Source organism: Salmo salar, chromosome ssa14, assembly GCF_905237065.1.
Source record: "Salmo salar chromosome ssa14, Ssal_v3.1, whole genome shotgun sequence".
NCBI classification, from domain to species: Eukaryota; Metazoa; Chordata; class Actinopteri; order Salmoniformes; family Salmonidae; genus Salmo; species Salmo salar.
Window position 1 is genome coordinate 81,451,711 of NC_059455.1, and position 23,090 is coordinate 81,474,800.

At 43.9% G+C, this 23,090-nt stretch overlaps 1 pseudogene; it reads left to right on the forward strand.

Annotated features, from left to right (window-relative positions):
• Positions 1 to 23,090, forward strand: part of LOC106570409 (TBC1 domain family member 20-like) — a 49,034-nt pseudogene that overhangs the window by 17,632 nt on the left and 8,312 nt on the right.

Genomic DNA, 23,090 nt, shown 5'->3' on the forward strand with positions numbered 1-23,090 from the left:
AATGGTGTCGTCTGCGTAGAGGTGGATCAGATTCACCAGCAGCAAGAGCGACATCATTTATGTATACAGAGAAAAGAGTTGGCCCAAGAATTGAACCCTGTGGTACCCCCATAGAGACTGCCAGAGGTCCAGACAGTAGGCCCTCCGATTTGACACACTGAACTCTGTCAGAGAAGTAGTTGGTGAACCAGGCGACGCAATCGTTTGAGAAACCAAGGCTACTGAGTCTGCCGATGAGGATGTGGTGATTAACAGAGTCAAAAGCTTTGGCCAGGTCAATGAATACGGCAGCACAGTATTGTTTCTTATCGATGGCGGTTACGATGTCGTTTAGGACCTTGAGCGTGGCTGAGGTGCACCCATGACCAGCTCTGAAACCAGATTGCATAGCGGAGAGGGTGCGGTGGGATTCGAAATGGTCGGTAATCTGTTTGTTGACTTGGCTTTCGAAGACCTTAGAAAGGCAGGGTAGGATGGATATAGGTCTGTAGCAATTTGGGTCAAGAGTGTCACCTCCTTTGAAGAGGGGGATGACAGCAGCTGCTTTCCAATCTATGGGAATCTCAGACGACACGAAAGAGAGGTTGAACAGGCTAGTAATAGGGGTTGCAATAATTTCGGCAGATAATTTTAGAAAGAAAGGGTCCAGATTGTCAAGCCCAGCTGATTTGTAGGGGTCTAGATTTTGCAGCTCTTTCAGAACATCAGCTGAATGGATTTGGGAGAAGGAGAAATGGGGGAGGCTTGGGCGAGTAGCTGTGGGGGGTGCAGTGCTGTTGAATGCAGTAGGGGTAGTTAGGTGGAAAGCATGGCCAGCCGTAGAAAAATGCTTATTGAAATTCTCAATTATAGTGGGCTTATCGGTGGTGACAGAGTTTCCTATCCTCAGTGCAGTGGGCAGTTGGGAGGAGGTATTATTATTCTCCATGGACTTTACAATGTCCCAGAACTTTTTAGAGTTGGAGTTGCACGAAGCGAATTTCTGTTTGAAAAAGCTAGCCTTGGCGTTTCTAACTGCCTGTGTGTATTGGTTTCTAACTTCCCTAAAAAGTTGCATATCGCGGGGGCAGTTCGATGCTAATGCAGAACGCCACAGGATATTTTTGTGTTGGTTAAGGGCAGTCAGGTCTGGGGAGAACCAAGGGCTATACCTGTTCCTGGTTCTAAATTTCTTGAAAGGGGCATGCTTATTTAAGATGGAGAGGAAGGCATTTAAAAAAAATAACCAGGCATCCTCTACTGACGGGATGAGGTCAATATCCTTCCAGGATACCAGGGCCAGGTCGAATAGAAAGGCTTGCTCGTTGAAATGTTTCAGGGAGCGTTTGACAGTGATGAGTGGAGGTCGTTTGACCGCTGACCCATTACGGGTACAGGCAATGAGGCAGTGATCGCTGAGATCTTGGTTGAAAACAGCAGAGGTGTATTTAGAGGGCACGTTGGTTAGGATGATATCTATGAGGGTGCCAGTGTTTGCGGCTTTGGGGTTGTATCTGGTGGGTTCATTAATAATTTGTGTGAGATTGAGGGCATCAAGCTTGGATTGTAGGATGGCTGGGGTGTTAAGCATGTCCCAGTTTAGGTCACCTAGTAGCACGAGCTCTGAAGATAGATGGGGGGCAATCAGTTAACATATGGTGTCCAGAGCACAACTAGGGGCCGAGGGGGGTCTATAGCAGGCGGCAACGGTGAGAGACTTGTTTTTGGAGAGGTGGATTTTTAAAAGTAGAAGTTCAAATTGTTTGGGTACAGACCTGGATAGCAGGACAGAACTCTGCAGGCTATCTCTGCAGTAGATTGCAACACCGCCCCCTTTGGTCGTTCTATCTTGTCTGAAAACGTTGTAGTTAGGGATGAAGATTTCAGAGTTTTTGGTGGACTTCCTAAGCCAAGATTCAGACACAGCTAGGACATCCGGGTTGGCAGAGTGTGCTAAAGCAGTGAATAAAACAAACTTAGGGAGGAGGCTTCTAATGTTAACATGCATGAAACCAAGGTTATTACGGTTACAGAAGTCATCAAAAGAGAGCGCCTGGGGAGTAGGAGTGGAGCCAGGCACTGCAGGGCCTGGATTCACCTCTACATCCCCAGAGGAGCAGAGAAGAATAAGTATGAGGGTACGGCTAAAAGCTATAAGAATTGGTCGTCTGTGACGTCCAGAATAGAGAGAAAAAGGAGCAGGTTTCTGGGGGCGATAAAATAGCTTCAAGGTATAATGTACAGACAAAGGTATGGTGGGATGTGAGTACAGAGGAGGTAAACCTAGGCATTTAGTGATTATGAGAGAGATATTGTCTCTAGAAACATCATTGAAACCAGAAGATGTCATAGTGTAACTGATGTGAAATGGCTAGTTAGTTAGCGGTGGTGCGCGCTAATAGCGTTTCAATCGGTGACGTCACTCGCTTTGAGACTTGAAGTAGGGTTGCCCCTTGCGTTGCAAGGGCCGCGGCTTTTGTGGCGCGATGGGTAACGATGCTTCGTGGGGTGTCAGTTGTTGATGTGTGCAAGGGTCCCTGGTTCGAGCCCAGGTTGGGGCGAAGAGAGGGACGGAACCTACACTGTTACAATAGCATGTGTGGGTGGAGGAACTGAGAGGTTGGATAAGGTATAATGAGCAGGGCTAGAGGCTCTACAGTGAAATAAGCCAATAAACACTAACCAGAACAGCAATGGAGAAGGCATATTGACATTAAGGAGAGGCATGCTTAGCCGAGTGATCAAAGGGTCCAGTGAGATTCAGACAGCTAGCCGGGCCATAGGTAGCAAGCTGGTGGAAGATGGGAGGGAGGTCTGTTTTTAGCCACCTCGTGCGTTTCCGTCTGTGGGTTAGTGGGGTTCCGTGTGGAAGGGGGGACCAGTCCAAGTTGGCAAAATAGTTAGTTATAGTGGCCCAAGAAAAGTGTCCGATAGACCTATTCAGATCGCAGCCGAAAAGACAGCTAACGATTAGCGGGCCGCAGATGGGCGATCAGGTTACGTCGCGACGGAGGGGCCAGTTGGATAACTCCCTCGGGCAGATAACGTCGGTGGTCCATTCGTGAAGACCCGATGGGGCTCCGCATCGGCAGTAAAACGGGTCAGGATAGGTGAGTTGTAGCCCAGGAGACACTTCAGCTGGCTAGCTCAGGAATAGCCCAGGAGTGGCTGACGGAACTCTTCAGCTGGCTAGCTGGCTAGCTCCGTAATAATGTGTGTTAATTCCGTGACCGACGTTGCCAATAGTCACTCAGGTAGCAGCTAGTTAGCTGCAAGATCCAGGTGTAAATGTCCAGAGCCTGCGGTAGAAATCGGGGAAAGGAGAGAGAATAGGTCCGGTATGCTCTGGTCTGAGTTGCGCTGTACAAAAACTGGCGATAGCTATTCGAGCTAATGGATAGCTGAGGACAGCTAACCGTGGCTAGCTGAACTTCAACGTTAGCCAGTGAAAATGGCTAAACACTTGCTAGCTTCTGTTGTGGAATTCAGATGAGGTAAATAATACTTTCTTTTTTAAATTGGTGAGGCGGGTTGCAGGAGAGTGCTTTGAGGTTGAGTATTTAGAATAAAAAAAATATATATATATATATATAAAGATAAGTGAAAAAAAAAATGTAAATATATATATACACGGGACACGACAAGAGGAGGGTAATCTAACCTAAGAATTTCACAACAACAACCTTATACACACACAAGTGTAAAAGAATGAATAAGAATATGTACATAAAAATATATGAATGAGTGATGGCCGAACGGCATAGGCAAGATGCAGGAGATGGTATAGAGTACAGTATATACATATGAGATGAGTAATGTAGGGTATGTAAACATGATATAAAGTGGCATTGTTTAAAGTGGCTAGTGATACATTTATTACATGCATTTTTCCATTATTAAAGTGGCTAGAGTTGAGTCAGTATGTTGGCAGCAGCCACTCAATGTTAGTGATGGCTGTTTAACAGTCTGATGGCCTTGAGATAGAAGCTGTTTTTCAGTCTCTCAGTCCCAGCTTTGATGCACCTGTACTGACCTCGCCTTCTGGATGATAGCGGGGTGAACAGGCAGTGGCTCGGGTGGTTGTTGTCCTTGATGATCTTTTTGGCCTTCCTGTGACATCGGGTGGTGTAGGTGTCCTGGAGGGCAGGTAGTTTGCCCCCGGTGATGCGTTGTGCAGACCTCACTACCCTCTGGAGAGCCTTACGGTTGTGGGCGGAGCAGTTGCCGTACCAGGCGGTGATACAGCCCGACAGGATGCTCTCGATTGTGCATCTGTAAAAGTTTGAGTGTTTTTGGTGACAAGCCGAATTTCTTCAGCCTCCTGAGGTTGAAGAGGCGCTGCTGCGCCTTCTTCACCACGCTGTCTGTGTCGGTGGACCATTTCAGTTTGTGCGTGATGTGTACGCCGAGGAACTTTAAACTTTCCACCTTCTCCACTGCTGTCCCGTCGATGTGGATAGGGGGCTGCTCCCTCTGCTGTTTCCTGAATTCCACGATCATCTCCTTTGTTTTGTTGACATTGAGTGTGAGGTTATTTTCCAAACACCACACTCCGAGGGCCCTCACCTCCTCCCTGTAGGTCGTCTCGTCGTTGTTGGTAATCAAGCCTACCACTGTAGTGTCGTCTGCAAACTTGATGATTGAGTTGGAGGCGTGCATGGCCACGCAGTCATTGGTGAACAGGGAGTACAGGAGAGGGCTGAGAACGCACCGTTGTGGGGCCCCAGTGTTGAGGATCAGCGGGGTGGAGATGTTGTTACCTACCCTCACCACCTGGGGGCGGCCCATCAGGACATCCAGGACCCAGTTGCACAGGGCGGGGTCGAGACCCAGGGTGAGCTTAATGACGAGTTTGGAGGGTACTATGGTGTTAAATGCTGAGCTGTAGTCGATGAACAGCATTCTTACATAGGTATTCCTCTTGTCCAGATGGGTTACGGCAGTGTGCAGTGATTGCGATTGCGTCGTCTGTGGCGGTAAGCAAATTGGAGTGGGTCTAGGGTGTCAGGTAGAGTGGAGGTGATATGGTCCTTGACTAGTCTCTCAATGCACTTCATGATGATGGAAGTGAGTGCTACGGGGCGGTAGTCATTTAGCTCAGTTACCTTAGCTTTCTTGGGAACAGGAACAATGGTGGCCCTCTTGAAGCATGTGAGAACAGCAGACTGGGATAAGGATTGATTGAATATGTCCGTAAACACACCAGCCAGCTGGTCTGCGCATGCTCTGAGGACGCGGCCGGGGATGCCGTCTGGGCCTGCAGCCTTGTGAGGGTTAACACGTTTAAATGTTTTACTTGTTTTACATTGGCTGCAGTGAAGAAGAGCCCGCAGGTTTTGGTAGCGGGCCGTGTCAGTGGCACTGTAATGTCCTCAAAGCGAGCAAAGAAGTTGTTTAGTTTGTCTGGGAGCAAGACATCATGATCCGCGACGGGGTTGGTTTTTCTTTTGTAGTCTGTGATTGACTGTAGACCCTGCCACATACCTCTTGTGTCTGAGCCATTGAATAGCGACTCTACTTTGTCTCTATACTGACGCTTAGCTTGTTTGATTGCCTTGCGTAGGGAATAGCTACACTGTTTGTATTCGGTCATGTTTCCGGTCACCTTGCCCTGATTAAAAGCAGTGGTTCGCGCTTTCAATTTTGCGTGAATGCTGCCATCAATCCACAGTTTCTGGTTGGGGAATGTTTTAATAGATGCTGTGGGTACAACATCACCGATGCACTTGCTAATAAACTCGCTCACCGAATCAGCGTATTCATCAATCTTGTTGTTCGACGCTATGCGGAACATATCCCAGTCCACGTGATCGAAGCAATCTTGAAGCGTGGAATCCGATTGGTCGGACCAGCGTTGAACAGACCTGAGCACGCACAGGTGCTTCCTGTTTTAGTTTCTGTCTATAGGCTGGAGCAACAAAATGGAGTCGTGGTCAGCTTTTCCAAAAGGAGGGCGGTGGAGGGATTTATATGTGTCCTGGAAGTTAGAGTAACAATGATCCAGGGTTTTGCCAGCCCGGGTCGCGCAATCGATATGCTGGTAAAATTTAGGGAGCCTTGTTTTCAGATTAGCCTTGTTAAAATCTCCAGCTACAATAAATGCAGCCTCAGGATATGTGGTTTCCAGTTTACATAGAGTCAAATGAAGTTCTCTCAGGGCCGTCGATGTGTCTGCTTGGGGGGGAATATATACGACTGTGATTATGATCGAAGAGAATTCTCTTGGTAGATAATGCGGTTGGCATTAGATTATAAGCAATTCTAAGTCAGGTGAACAAAAGGATTTGAGTTCCTGTATGTTGTTATGATCACACCACGTCTCGTTAATCATAAGGCATACACCCCCGCCCTTCTTCTTACCAGAGAGATGCTTGTTTCTGTTGGCGCGATGCGTGAAGAAACCAGGTGGCTGTATCGACTCCGATAGCCAGTCTCGAGTGAGCCATGTTTCCGTGAAACAAAGAACGTTACAGTCTCTGATGTCTATCTGGAAGGCAACCCTTGCTTGGATTTCGTCTACCTTGTTGTCAAGAGACTGGACATTGGCGAGTAGTATGCTCGGGAGTGGTGCGCGATGTGCCCGTCTACGGAGCCTGACCAGAAGACCGCTCCGTCTGCCCCTTCTGCGGCGCCGTTGTTTTGGGTCGCCGGCTGGGATCCGATCCATTGTCCTGGGTGATGGACCAAACAGAGGACCCGCTTCGGGAAAGTCGTATTCCTGGTCGTAATGTTGGTGAATTGACGTTGCTCATATATCCAATAGTTTCTCCCGTCTGTATGTAATAAAACCTAAGATTACCTGGGGTAACAAAGTAAGAAATAACACATAAAAAAACAAAATACTGCATAGTTTCCTAGGAACGCGAAGCGAGGCCGCCATCTCAGAGGAGTATAGAGTGCAGTGATGTGTCCTATAAGGAGTATTGGTGGCAAATCTGATGGCCGAATGGTAAAGAACATCTAGCCGCTCCAGAGCACCCTTACCTGCATATCTATAAATGACGTCTCCGTAATCTAGCATGGGTAGGATGGTCATCTGAATCAGGGTTAGTTTGGCAGCTGGGGTGAAAGAGGAGCGATTACGATAGAGCAAATCAAGTCTAGATTAAACTTTAGCCTGCAGCTTTGATATGTGCTGAGAGAAGGACAGTGCACTGTCTAGCCATACTCCCAAGTACTTGTATGAGGTGACTACCTCAAGCTCTAAACCCTCTGAGGTAGTAATAACACCTGTGGGAAGAGGGGCATTCTTCTTGATCCTGACTAGTCTCCCAGTCCCTGGCGCTGAAAAACATCCCCACAGCATGATTCTGCCACCATGCTTCACTGTAGGGATGGTGCCATGTTTCCTCCAGATGTGACACTTGGCATTCAGGCCAAATAGTTCAATCATGGTTTCATCAGACCAGAGAATCTTGTTTCTCATGGTCTGAGAGTCTTTAGGTGCCTTTTGGAAAACTCCAAGAGGGCTGTCATGTGGCTTTTACTGAGGAGTGGCTTCCGTCTGGCCACTGTACCATAAAGGCCTGACTGGTGGAGTGCTGCAGAGATGGTTGTCCTTCTGGAAGGTTCTCCCATCTCCACAGAGGAACTCTGGAGCTCTGTCAGAGTGACCATCGGGTTGTTGGTCACCTCCCTGACCAAGGCCCTTCTCCCCCGATTTTCAGTTTGGCTGGGTGGCCAGCTCTAGGAAGAGTCTTGGTGGTTTCAAATTTCTTCCATTTATGAATGATGGAGGCCACTGTGTTCTTGGGGACCTTCAACATTGCAGACATTTTTCAGTACCCTTCCCCAGATTTGTGCCTCGACACAATCCTGTCTCGGAGCTCTACGGACAATTCCTTTCACCTCATGGCTTGGTTTTTGCTCTGACATGCACTGTCAACTGTGGGGCCTTATATAGACAGGTGTGTGCCTTTCCAAATCATGTCCAATCAAATTAATTTACCACAGGGGTGGACTCCAATCAAGTTGTAGAAACATCTCAAGGATGATCAATGGAAACAGGATGCACCTGAGCTAAATTTCGTGTCTCATAGCAAAGGGTCTGAAAACTTATGTAAATAAGATATTTCTGTTTTTATTTTTAATAAATTAGCTAACTTTTCTAAAACCCTGTTTTAGCTTTGTCATTGTGGGGTTTTGTGTGTAGATTGATGAGGATTTGTTTTATTTTATCCATTTTAGAATACGGCTGTAAGGTAACAAAATGTGGAGAAAGTCAAGGGGTAAAAAGTTTGGTGTTTGGTCCCATATTCCTTGCACACAATGATTACATCAAGCTTGTGACTCTATAAACTTGTTGGATGCATTTGCTGTTTGTTTTGTCTGCACTTTCACCTCATAGTCATTGTATAATTTCAGATCCGAAGAGTACAGAGCCAAAACAACAAAACGTTTGTCACTCTCCCAATACTTTTGTAGCTCACTGTATATTTGCATTTGCGACTAATGATCGGTGTCCATATTCATGAAGAACTCAGAGTAGGAGTGCTGATCTAGGATCAGGTCCCTCCTGTTCATGTAATCTTGTTCATGATGATCCAAAATACAAAACTGATCCTAGAGCAGCACCTATTCTGTAATACTTTATTAATACAGGTCCTGCTTCCCACTCTTTTCTCCTGAAGGGGGCAGTAAGAGTCTGTATGTTCTTCTTGGAAAGGTAGGTTGTCGCAGCCAGGATATACAATTGAGTCAAACTAAGATATATGGAGTAAAAATCCACCCGATCGATTGCTTCTATCTCTCTCCACCTGCCTTGCCATCAGCTAGGCTACTGTACCCCTGAGCCAGCTGGACTAGTGTGTAGTATGAGACTACAGAAATGAGGGAGAAAGGATGGAAGACTGTGGATTTCTTATTTATCACAGAGATTTTTTGGGGCTCCTGATGCATTTGTATAATTGATGGTCTGACAAGAATGTATGCTGTGAGATTTAATTGGGAAGACTTTGAGTTAAGAGCGGGCCCTGGTTTCCTGTCTCCACAGCTAACTGTCAGCCAGTCAAAGGATTCCACCGCCTTCCGATGTGCTGTCACTTTGTTCTCTGTTTTCTCAATGTCACATTGGGTCTTGATTGTCAACCTTCTTAAGATGTCTCCACGTCAATATGATTGCTGCACTGACAAGTCACTATGAGCATGGTTGAGGACTTCCTTTTTGTACGCTAGGCATGTTTTTCATCCATCTCCGAGGAGAAAAGGAATGCAGCAGACAAGGAACGATATTTTGACTCGAACTGAAGCAGTGTTTTATTTGACTGCTCGTCAAAGTTGTGTGACTATATCCCTCTAAAACTCCAGCGTTGTGTGTGATGTACTAAAACACACTACCATGGTATTAGATATTCTCCTAGTCTTATTTACACTGTGTCCTGGGTGTGTGTTGTGTTGAAATGTTATGGGGTAAGCTGTAGCACATAAATCTCTCTCTCTCTCTCTCTCTCTCTCTCTCTCTCTCTCTCTCTCTCTCTGTGTGTTGCGTGCAGTTCCTCCCCAGTTCTTGATAAAAGAAAGTTATTTTTGATAGTGGCGCCATGTAAAATGTAGAGAATAAGAGGGCTAGTGATAAATATTGAATATGGGTGCGTCTTGGAAGGCCTCTTGGAAGTAGTGCACTAGGGTGCTATTTGAGACAGAGCCAAGGAGATGGAAGCTCACAGGTATAATGGTGTTGCTCACTGCTTTTAGGCTACCTTCAGACTGCTGAGGAAATGTTCAGGAAAATATTTGATGCTAGAACGGTTATATAACCTAGTTTTAACAAATAGGCCCTACTTCATTTGAACAAAATAAAAGTTTTACGAAGGCAAGTCATTTGACAACACAATGACTGTTGCTGTTTTGGTTGCCATGCTAAATGTTCAGTTCGCTATAGAGTTGCCTATGGATGTTACAGATTGGTGATTTTTGTGAGCGGCACTCAAGTGCTTTTCCAGGGAGTTTTCTCCTGCAAAGCCCACAAATAATAACTAAAATAGATCTGCATTAAGCGTTGCAGTCCAAAGGGTTTCTGTAGTGTACCATGCCTAATGCCTTGCCTTTAGAACTGGTCTCTCTGTATTCTGTAATTACACCGTCCTTACTCACAGGAACTGGCATAAGCATAACTTGGCTTAAATGGCACCCTATTCCCTATATAGTGCACTACTTTTAACGAGAGCCCTATGGGATGTACTCGTAGCCCTTGTTATATTCACACATTTCTCTCAGACTTGCTTCCCCCACTTTGCAGGCTAATGCAGGTTAAGTGCTGGGCTGTCCTGCGGTCATCATGACAGAATAAGGAGATTGGGTTTACTGTACATCAACTAGTGGGATGTCAACGGGTGTATTTTAATTAGCCAGTGTAAAAATGAGCTGTTGCTCTTGGTAATGAGCGGTTGAGCAATGTAGTTGTTGCTGTTTATTCCCTCTGTAAAGTGTATGGAGACTCTGTGACGATGCACTTTAAATCAAATGTGACTTGACCTGTTCATAATGGCATAGGGTGGTCAAGTGGTCTAAGTCGCTGCCTCCAGATCTCATGTACCGCTGCAGTATGGGTTTGAATACGGCCCACTGCTATTTCAGCACACTCTCTCCTCTAGCTCTACCTCTGTCCTATCCTATAAACAAACACAGAAAATAATAATAGCTGACTAACTTGTTCATATGTGTTGCAGGGCCGAGGTGGGAACCATCTTTGCTCTGAGCTGGCTCATCACATGGTACGGCCACGTCCTGTCTGAGTTCCATCATGTTCTCAGGCTCTATGACTTCTTCCTGGCTTCACACCCACGCATGGCCGTCTACTTCGCTGCCGTGGTAAGAACCAATATTTAAACTGTGACCTGTCTGTTTATAGAATAGAGTAATGTAGAATAAAATACTAGAATAGAATGGATAGGTTATTGTCCATTTTGTAAGGAATATAAATGTGTCTTGTGCCTTACTCTGTACCTAAATCCTTGTTTTCAGAGCATCTCTCTCTCATCTGCTTCCAAGTTGTCTGCTGGACATAATTCCTTTTTGGGGGCAGTGTGTATTTTCTATAAGTGAGCGACAGTCATTTGGGCATTTTACAACATTTTACAACAACATTTTACAATCAGAGATGCATTCTTATTTGTGGTACAGTAGTTGCTAATGAACAACAAAACACTCATTAGTCTGCACATTCCACTAAGCGCTTATTAGACGGTATTGGGGAAACGATATCTCGCCAAACTTCAAACGTGTGTTTCTCGCTCGGACCTTTGTAAATGGAGTTGTTTTGTGACTACTTGTCAGCAGCAACGGAAAACAAAACAAAAAGTTAAAAAAAGGCAAGGATTTCTCTTTTCTTACACACACACACACACACACACACACACACACACACAGGAATCCAGGGCACTTTGTTGTAGCTAGACCAGTTAATTAAACAACTCTAATGAAGTCACCAGAGGTTTGGTGTGGAGGACTGGCTGTGTTTGTGCTAGATTGCTTTAAATGGCCCCTTTCTTCTTCTTCCATAAGCCTATCCCCTGCTAGATACTGGAGCTGCACACAAACCAAAGGGGGCCGAGGCCTTTTGAAGTCGGGATAACAAGGCAGTCAGGAAATGTAGTTCATCCTGCCTCTTATGTTACTAGACACAGGGAGGCTTACCCCTTTCAGTCTGCGCCGTGCCAAAACCCTGTATCGTTACTCACCGGGCTAAAACCCTATACCGTTACTCACCGGGCTAAAACCCTGTACTGTTACTCACCGGGCTAAAACCCTGTACTGTTACTCACCGGGCTAAAACCCTGTACCGTTACTCACCGGGCTAAAACCCTGTACCGTTACTCACCGGGCTAAAACCCTGTACCGTTACTCACCGGGCTAAAACCCTGTACCGTTACTCACCGGGCTAAAACCCTGTACCGTTACTCACCGGGCTAAAACCCTGTACCGTTACTCACCGGGCTAAAACCCTGTACCGTTACTCACCGGGCTAAAACCCTGTACCGTTACTCACCGGGCTAAAACCCTGTACCGTTACTCACCGGGCTAAAACCCTGTACCGTTACTCACCGGGCTAAAACCCTGTACCGTTACTCACCGGGCTAAAACCCTGTACCGTTACTCACCGGGCTAAAACCCTGTACCGTTACTCACCGGGCTAAAACCCTGTACCGTTACTCACCGGGCTAAAACCCTGTACCGTTACTCACCGGGCTAAAACCCTGTACTGTTACTCACCGGGCCTAAACTCTGTACTGTTACTCACCGGGCTAAAACCCTGTACTGTTACTCACCGGGCCTAAACCCTGTACTGTTACTCACCGGGCCTAAACTCTGTACTGTTACTCACCGGGCCTAAACTCTGTACTGTTACTCACCGGGCCTAAACTCTGTACTGTTACTCACCGGGCCTAAACTCTGTACTGTTACTCACCGGGCTAAAACCCTGTACTGTTACTCACCGGGCTAAAACCCTGTACTGTTACTCACCGCACATCTCCTGGAACAGAAAAGAGTCTGGGGTATGAGTCTGCTGAGGTAGATGGTAGATTTACATTTTAGTAATTTAGCAGACTCTCTTATCCAGAGTGACTTACAATTAGTGCACTCATCTTAAGATAGTTAGTTCAGACAACCAGTACTCATCAGCAAAGTCAGTGCTTGTAGGAAAAGTGCATTAAATATATATATATATATATATATAAATAATTGGTATGTTGGTCAACTATGTATGTCGATTTAAAACATCTTAAATAAGGATGTTGAGGCAGATTTTAAACTGTTTTTTATCTATCTGCAATATTAAAGCTGAAAACATTTTTAGGGCTACATCAGCTTTAATATTGCAGATAGATTGTACCTTCCATCAATGTAATTGACTGCATCACTTCCAATCTCCGTTACTTTAAGACATGAAGGTCAGTCAATCCGGAAGATTTCTTCAAGTGCAGTTGCAGAAACGATCAAGCACTGGCTCTCGAGGACTGCCACAGGAAAGGAAGACCCAGCTTCACGGAGTTCAAGTAACAGACACATCTCAAAATCAACTGTTCAGAGGAGACTGCGTGAATCACGCCTTCATAGTCGAAACCACTACAGAAAGGACATCTAATAATAAGAAGAGACTTGCTTGGGCCAAGAAACACGAGCAATGGTGGAAATCTGTTCTTTGGTCTGATGAGTCAAAATTTGAGATTTTTGGTTCCAATCGCCTTGTTTTTGTGAGACGCAGAGTAGGTGAACAGATTATCTCTGCAAGTGTGGTTTCCACTGTGAAGCATGGAGGAGGAAGTATGATGGTGTGGGGGTGCTTTGCTGGTGACACAGTCTGTGATTTATTTAGAATTCAAAAGGCACGCTTAACCAGCATGGCTACCACAGCATTCTGCAGCGATACGCCGTCCCATCTGGTTTGCGCTTATTGGGACTATAATTTTGTTTTTCAACAGGACAATGACCCAACACACCTCCAGACTGTGTAAGGGCAATTTGACCAAGAAGGAGAGTGATGTAGTGCTGTGTCAGATGACCTGGCCTCCACAATCACCCAACCTAAAACCAATTGAGATGGTTTGGGATGAGTTGGACCGCAGAGTGAAGGAAAAGCAGCCAACAAGTGCTTAGTATATGTGGGAACTTCTTCAAGACTTGGAAAAGCAGTTGAAGCTGGTTGAGAGAATGCCAAGAGTGTTTAAAGTTGTGATCAATTCAAAGGATGGCTTACTTTGAAGAATCTCAAATATATTTTGATTTGTTTAACACTTTTTTTGGTTACTACATAATTCCATATGTGTTATTTCATAGTTATGATGGCTTCACTATTATTCTACAATGTAGAAAATAATAAAAATAAAGAAAAACCTTTAAATGAGTCGGTGTGTCCAAACATTTGACTGGTACTGTACATACATGCATACAGTTGAAGTCGGAAATTTACATACACTTAGGTTGGAGTCATCAACCACTCCACAAATTTCTTGTTAACAAACTATAGTTTTGGCAAGTCAGTTAGGACATCTACTTTGTGCATGACACAAGTAATTTTTCCAACAATTGTTTAAGGCTACCCGAAACGTTTGATCCAAGTTAAACAATTTAAAGGCAACACTACCAAATACTAAGTTAGTGTATGTAAACTTCTGACCCACTGGGAATGTGATGAAAGAAATAAAAGCTGAAATAAATAATTCTCTGTACTATTATTCTGACATTTCACATTCTGAAAATAAAGTGTTGATCCTAACTGACCGAAGACAGGGAATTTGTACTCGGATTAAATGTCAGGAATTGTGAAAAACTGAGTTTAAATGTATTTGGCAAAGGTGTATATAAACTTCTGTACATGCATACATACATACATACATACATACATACAGTTGAAGTCGGAAGTTAACATACACGTAGGTTGGCGTCATTAAAACTCGTTTTTCAACCACTCCACACATTTCTTGTTAACGAACTATAGTTTTGGCAAGTCGGTTAGGACATCTACTTTGTGCATGACACAAGTCATTTTTCCAACAATTGTTTACAGACAGATTACTTCACTGTATCACAATTCCAGTGGGTCAGAAGTTTACATACACTAAGTTGACTGTGCCTTTAAACAGCTTGGAAAATTCTAGAAAATGTGATGGCAATAGAAGCTTCTGATAGGCTAATGGACATAATTTGAGTCAATTGGAGGTGTACCTGTGGATGTATTTCAAAGCCTACCTTCAAACTCAGTGCCTCTTTGCTTGACATCATGGGAAAATCAAAAGATATCATCCAAGACCTCAGAAAAATTATTGTAGGCCTCCACAAGTCTGGTTCATCCTTGGGAGCAATTTCCAAATGCCTGAAGGTACCACATTCATCTGTACAAACAATAGTACACAAGGATAAACACCATGGGACCACGCAGCCGTCATACCGTTCAGGAAGGAGACGCGTTCTGTCTCCTAGAGATGAATGTACTTTGGTGCGAACAGTACAAATCGATCCCAGAACAACAGCAAAGGACCTTGTGAAGATGCTGGAGGAAACAGGAACAAAAGTATCTATATCCACAGTAAAACGAGTCCTATATCGACATAACCTCAAAGGCCGCTCAGCAAGTAAGAAGCCACTGTTCCAAAACCGCCATAAAAACGCCAGACTACGGTTTGCAACTGCACATGGGGACAAAGTTTGTACTTTTTGGAGAAATGTCCTCTGGTCTGATGAAACAAAAATAGAACTGTTTGGCCATAATGACCACTGTTATGTTGGAGAAAAAAGTGGGAGGCTTGCATCATCATGTTGTGGGGGTGCTTTTCTGCAGGAGGGACTGGTGCACTTCACAAAATAGATGGCATCATGAGGAGGAAAATGATGTGGATATATTGAAGCAACATCTCATGACATCAGTCAAGAAGTTAAAGTTTGGTCGCAAATGGGTCTTCCAAATGAACAATGACCCCAAACATACTTCCAAAGTTGTGGCAAAATGGCATAAGGACAACAAAGTCAAGGTATTGAAGTGGCCATCACAAAGCCTTAACCTCAACCCTATAGAAAAGTTAAACAGTTTAAATGCAATGCTACCAAATACTAATTGAGTTTATGTAAACTTCTGACCTACTGGGAATGTGATGAAAGAAATAAAAGCTGAAATAAATAATTCTCTGTACTATTATTCTGACATTTCACATTCTTAAAATAAAGTGGTGATCCTAACTGACCAAAGACAGGGAATTTTTACTTGGATTAAATGTCAGGAATTGTGAAAATACATACATACATACATACATACATGCATACATGCATACATACATGCATACATGCCTACATATGTACACATCTATTTTTTTTTATACAGTGAGGGAAAAAGTATTTGATCCCCTGCTGATTTTGTACATTTGCCCACTGACAAAGAAATGATCAGTCTATAATTTTAATAGTAGGTTTATTTGAACAGTGAGAGACAGAATAACAACAACAAAAAATCCAGAAAAACGCATATCAAAAATGTTATAAAATGATTTGATGTTTCACAAAAGTTATGAACCCGTGTGACTCAGTTGGTAGAGCATGGTGTTTGCAATGCCAGGGTTGTGGGTTCGATTCCCACGGGGGACCAGTATTTAGAAAAAGAAAAAAATGTATATAATTATTGCTAAAAGTATTATTAGATTATTGATCAATTGACTATGACTTTTTAGATCATCCAGCAGTGCTATTTGCAGAGATCCAGGTAAATGTTCCAGGTAAATGTTGCAATTCTTCAGCCATTCCTGGACCTGTGACCAAAAACAAACCACATATGGACAGTACCAAAACAAATTATCTAATCATTCTGTCTCTTCGCAGCAAAATCCGCAGAGCTGAGAAGGTCTTCAACAGTTAGAAAAAGAGTGTAGCTAGACAAACTGTAACTACTGAAGGGTTGAATGGGACAAAGCTAATATAATAACCTGCTAATATTCTGTCTCGTTTATAGATCGTCCTGCACAGGGAGAAAGAGGTGAAGCAAACCGAGTGTGACATGGCCATGGTGTACCACATCCTGTCCCAGATCCCCCAGGACCTGCCCTACGAGGAGCTCATCACTGTGCTTCAACTCAATCCAGTGTTGTGACTATTGTTGCCAGGAGGACTTGTGAGCTAAAGAATAGAGGCTGCTATTACATCAGAACATGAGGAGATGTGGACCATGCCAGTCACATAATACAGGAGGAGGAGATATTACATGGTAGAGAATGTAACACAGTTAGATTGGGCTTGCAGACAGTGTTAACATTATCTGCAGTGTAGCCACAGCAGGGGGTTCCAGCCTGCCTGCAGACTCTTGGATGTCTGTCTTTGCAAAGGACGGGTGTTTTACTATGCAGGCCATGGGTCCTCTAGAGCCCTCAAACTCAACTCTGGACCTCGAAGCCAGTTCCACTGCTTTTTTAATTGTTCCCCTCTTATCAGGGACTGATTTAGACCTGAGGCACCAGGGCAGGTGGGTGCAATTAATGATCAGGTAGAACAGAAAACCAGCAGTACTCCGGACCTTGTAGGGTAAGATTTGAATACCCCTCCCGTAAACTACAATGCTCAATATGTGAATAAAATGTATAATCAGCTTCAAGTCTGAACTGGTCTGAAACAGGGAATGTGAGGAGAGATAGTCCTCTCTGTAGTATTAGCAGTAGATCCAACTTTGTTCAGACAGAGCAGATGTAGCGCAGAGGTAGAGGACTCTTGTGGTCCTTTGGGATTTGTTCTTCCACATGTCCAGCAGGTGGGGCTGTTGAGCAGCAAGTCCCCCAGCCCACACAACAGAGTGGCTCCCTATGCTGCTGGAGCTGATCCTCTTCCTCCTTAGTGTCTATTGTGATGTGGCTGACGTTCAGTCCTGCCTGTCTGCATCCCAGCCCTTTGTATGTAAACGGTATCTGTCAGTCTACGAGATCTGCTAGGCTCACCTTAATGATGCTATCAACACCAGTGGGAGGTTATGAATACCTTTCCCACAAGAGCAATGTTGTTCTCCCTCTATTCATGTCTCCCTCCTGAGCAGAAATGCCATCTAAATCGGACAGAAATCTGGTTCATTTTAGATCTTACAGCATTTCTGATTCTCTCGCTGTCTCTTGTCAGAAAAGGTTGTCTAGAGAGATGGGGTGGTTAGTACGATGGCTCTGGGTTTGGGGTGTCTTCTCTTTTTAACGTCACACTCGTCACACCACGGCAAAAGAGATTTTATTTAAAAAAATTGGAGGCCTCTTGTGCTATCTAATAAATAAGCCTCATCCCTAGGTAATTATGGACTGTTTGATTTTTCATGCGGATTCCCCCCCCCTCTCCATCCCCCTGCTTTTAAGCATCTGTGGCCCCCGAGGAAGGATGGGGGAGGGGGTGTTCCGTGTCACGTGGTACATACCCTACTGTATTGTTCTCAAGACAGAGATGAGATGAGCAGCCCTCACTGCACTCCTACCCCTGGCTTCTGGCTCTATTTGTCTGACTGACCTTAGACTGGGCTGCAACGGGGAAAATGTAGCAATGTAGTGGTTTCCCTCAAGAGGCAGGAGGATGGAGGTGAGGGTGACCCCCAAATGTTCTTCACAAAGGATGCACCCCCGCCCCCCCCTATACTGTAGGCTCTTTTCCCCCAATCTGCTCATAGTTGCAGGCCTATGTGCTTTGGAGGAGATTTCAAATACATGCCAGATCTTTTACAGGTTTTCTTTTTAATATCAGCTTCTTTTCAGGCCTTTTCAGTGATTTTCTTAGGATTAAGAAACATTGTGATATATCACAATCAAATCAAATCAACAGAGTGAAACCCTCTAAAAACAGAATATACCACTTCCTTACTGCAGAAGCCGCCACCTGTAACCCAACCAGTGCATCAGCTCCTCCAGCAGTGGCTGGTTGGGGGGCCTACTGAGTTTGGTGTGTGAGGTGGCTGGCCCAGCAGGACTGTGTTGTAGCCGGCTGGGCCTCCACTGAGGCTGAGGTCAGGGACTGTGATATCACCTCAGGCACATCTTTGAGCTCTGAGCCAGGCGGTGGGGGGTTTGAGGGGGTTGGAGTGGGGGCCGGCTCGGTGGCGGTTTCTGCGCAGCGACAGCGAGCATGCTGGGAAGCACAGAGGCGTTGGAAACGGATTAGCCAGTTAGACCTTGTGCACAATCACCTCTGAAAGTGCTCCCTCAGACGAGAAATGAACAAATGCCTCTGCACTCATTTTTCCTTCCTCTCTCATACTCAGTTTAAAAACAGGAGCTTCATACGCAAAGGCAACGAATGATGGTGAACAAGTCATTGTGTAAACTTCTGGAAGGTTTCATTTTTCTCATCCATTTTTACCTCTCTGGCTGATAAACATGCCCCTTTCAAGCGACTCAGAGTCAAAAACCGAACTAATCCGTGGTACTCTCCTGTACTCAGACCTCTTGATAAGAAATCAAGCCTGGGCCAAGACAAACTGTCTCATTAGCTGATTGGCAGCTATTTAGGCAATTGAGAAATCGGTGCATTGCCTCGGTTAAACAGGCCAAATCAAACTACTTCCTTAGCGCTATGACAGACTGTTAGTGATCATTCTAAATTCTGTAAAATCGTTAATTCACTGAAGTGGGGGTAATTCCTCTACATCCTTGCCTAAGCAGGTCGTTTTGGACTCCTGCATCATTGCTGAAAAAGTTCAGATTTGTGATTATTTTAATCAGCGTTTTAGCTGATTTCCTATTTGAAAGAAATGGTGGTCATACTGGTCTTGGCCAGTCAGGTTGGCTGGTTTGATTTGATTTTGAGTTGACTGTTCTTCCCACATACAGCCTCCAGTTGCCTCAATCGATGACAAGTCAACCTCACGTGACTTGGGAAATGGTAGTAAGGTTTTTTTAATTTTTGGCAAACTTAAGTTCTTGCTGCCTTGTTAGCTATTGACACCAAGAAGTCATTAGGGGCTGAATGTTTTATTTAACTTTAGTATCAGGAAATATTCCAAAAGTGTGGAAAGCAGCTTGTGTGCTACCACTCCATAAGGGAGGGGATAGTAGTGATCTTGATAATAATCGATCAATTTCCAGGCTCCCTTGCTAAAATACTAGAATCATTGGTCAACAAACGGCTACGTTATTATCTATCTGTAAATGGTATTCTTAATGTCAATCAATCCAGATTAGAGGTCGACCGATTAATCGTCATGGCCTATTAATTAGGGCCGATTTCAAATTTTCATAACAATCGGTAATCGGCATTTTTGGACTCCGATTATGGCCGATTACATTGCATACCACGAGGAGACTGCGTGGCAGGCTGACCACCTGTTACGCGAGTGCAGCAAGGAGCCAAGGTAAGTTGCTAGCTAGCATTAAACTTATCTTATAAAAAAACAATCAGTCTTCACATAATCACTAGTTAACTACACATGGTTGATGATATTACTAGGTTAACTAGCTTGTCCTGCGTTGCATATAATCAAGGTGGTGCCTGTTAATTTATCATCGAATCACAGCCTACTTTGCCAAAAAGGGGATGATTTAACAAAAGGACATTTGCGAAAAAAGCACAATCGTTGCACGAATGTACCTAACCATAAACATCCATGTCTTTCTTAAAATCAATACACAGAAGTATATATATATTTAAACCTGCATATTTAGTTAAAATAAATTAATGTTAGCAGGCAGTATTAACTAGGGAAATTGTGTCACTTCTCTTCTGTTCATTGCACGCAGAGTCAGGGTATATGCAACAGTTTGGGCCGCCTGGCTCGTTGCGAACTAATTTGTCAGAATTTTACATAATTATGACATAACATTGAAGGTTGTGCAATGTAACAGCAATATTTAGACTTAGGGTTGCCACCCGTTCGATAAAATACGGAACGGTTCCGTATTTCACTGAAAAAATAAACGTTTTGTTTTTTGAAATCATAGTTTTCCGGATTTGACCATATTAATGACCAAAGGCTCGTATTTCTGTGTTTATTATATTATAATTAAGTCTATGATTTGATATTCCTACCACCGCTCAGTCTGACTGACTGTTTATGACTTCAAGCCTTTCAACTCCTGAGATTAGGCTGGCAATACTAAAGTGCCTATTAGAACATCCAATAGTCAAAGGTATATGAAATACAAATGGTATAGAGAGAAATAGTTGACACGTCATAATTCCTATAATTACTACAATCTAAAACTTCTTACCTGGGAATATTGAAGAACTGGCTTTTTTTGGTCCTTAATCGGTATCGGTGTCGAAAAATCATAATCGGCCGACCTCTAATGCAGATTAAGACCTAAACATAGCACCATGCTTGTTTTTAAATTATATTGCAAATGCCTTAGATTATATAAATAATTGTGATGCCATGTTTGTAGACTTGTCAAAAGCTTTTGATACTGTAGATCATGTTATTCTTTTGAACAATTGATGTGATTGGCCTGACTGAAACATGGCTTAAGCCTGATGAATTTACTGTGTTAAATGAGGCCTCACCCCCTGGTTACACTAGTGACCATACCCCCCGTGCATCCGGCAAAGGCGGAGGTGTTGCTAATATTTACGATAGCAAATTTCAATTTACAAAAAAAAAAACAATGACGTTTTCGTCTTTTGAGCTTCTAGTCATGAAATCTATGAAGCCTACTCACTCACTTTTTATAGCTACTGTTTACAGGCCTCCTGGGCCATATGCAGTGTTCCTCACTGAGTTCCCTGAATTCCTATCGGATCTTGTAGTCATAGCAGATAATATTCTAATTTTTGGTGACTTTAACATTCACATGGAAAAGTCCACAGACCCACTCCAAAAGGCTTTCGGAGCCATCATCGACTCAGTGGGTTTTGTCCAACATGTCTCTGGACCTACTCACTGCCACAGTCATACTCTGGACCTAGTTTTGTCCCATGGAATAAATGTTGTGGATCTTAATGTTTTTCCTCATAATCCTGGACTATCGGACCACCATTTTATTACGTTTGCAATCGCAACAAGTAATCTGCTCAGACCCCAACCAAGGAGCATTAAAAGTCGTGCTATAAATTCTCAGACAACGCAAAGATTCCTTGATGCCCTTCCAGACTGCCTCTGCCTACCCAAGGACGTCAGAGGACAAAAATCAGTTAACCACCTAACCGAGGAACTCAATTTAACCTTGCGCAATACCCTAGATGCAGTTGCACCCCTAAAAACTAAAAACATCTGTCATAAGAAACTAGCTCCCTGGTATACAGAAAATACACGAGCTCTGAAGCAAGCTTCCAGAAAATTGGAACGGAAATGGCGCCACACCAAACTGGAAGTCTTCCGACTAGCTTGGAAAGACAGTACCGTGCAGTATCGAAGAGCCCTCACTGCTGCTCGATCATCCTATTTTTCCAACTTAATTGAGGAAAATAAGAACAATCCGAAAATTCTTTTTGATACTGTCGCAAAGCTAACTAAAAAGCAGCATTCCCCAAGAGAGGATGGCTTTCACTTCAGCAGTAATAAATTCATGAACTTCTTTGAGGAAAAGATCATGATCATTAGAAAGCAAATTACAGACTCCTCTTTAAATCTGGGTATTCCTCCAAAGCTCCATTGTCCTGAGTCTACACAACTCTGCCAGGACCTAGGGTCAAGGGAGATACTAAAGTGTTTTAGTACTATATCTCTTGACACAATGATGAAAATAATCATGGCCTCCAAACCCTCAAGCTGCATACTGGACCCTATTCCAACTAAACTACTGAAAGAGCTGCTTCCTGTGCTTGGCCCTCCTATGTTGAACATAATAAACGGCTCTCTATCCACCGGATGTGTACCAAGCTCACTAAAAGTGGCAGTAATAAAGCCTCTCTTGAAAAAGCCGAATCTTGATCCAGAAATTATAAAAAACTATCGGCCTATATCGAATCTTCCATTCCTCTCAAAAAATTTAGAAAAAGCTGTTGCACAGCAACTCACTGCTTTCCTGAAGACAAACAATGTATACGAAACGCTTCAGTCTGGTTTTAGACCCCATCATAGCACTGAGACTGCACTTGTGAAGGTGGTAAATGACCTTTTAATGACGTCAGACCGAGGCTCTGCATCTGTCCTCGTGCTCCTAGATCTTAGTGCCGCTTTTGATACCATCGATCACCATATTCTTTTGGAGAGATTGGAAACCCAAATTGGTCTACATGGACAAGTTCTGGCCTGGTTTAGATCCTATCTGTCGGAAAGATATCAGTTTGTCTCTGTGAATGGTTTGTCCTCTGACAAATCAATTGTAAATTTCGGTTTTCCTCAAGGTTCCGTTTTAGGACCACTATTGTTTTCACTATATATTTTACCTCTTGGGGATGTCATTCGAAAACATAATGTTAAATTTCACTGCTATGCGGACGATACACAGCTGTACATTTCAATGAAACATGGTGAAGCCCCAAAATTGCCCTCGCTAGAAGCCTGTGTTTCAGACATAAAGAAGTGGATGGCTGCAAACTTTCTACTTTTAAACTCGGACAAAACAGAGATGCTTGTTCTAGGTCCCAAGAAACAAAGAGATCTTCTGTTGAATCTGACAATTAATCTGGATGGTTGTACAGTCGTCTCAAATAAAACTGTGAAGGACCTCGGCGTTACTCTGGACCCTGATCTCTCTTTTGAAGAACATATCAAGACTGTTTCAAGGACAGCTTTT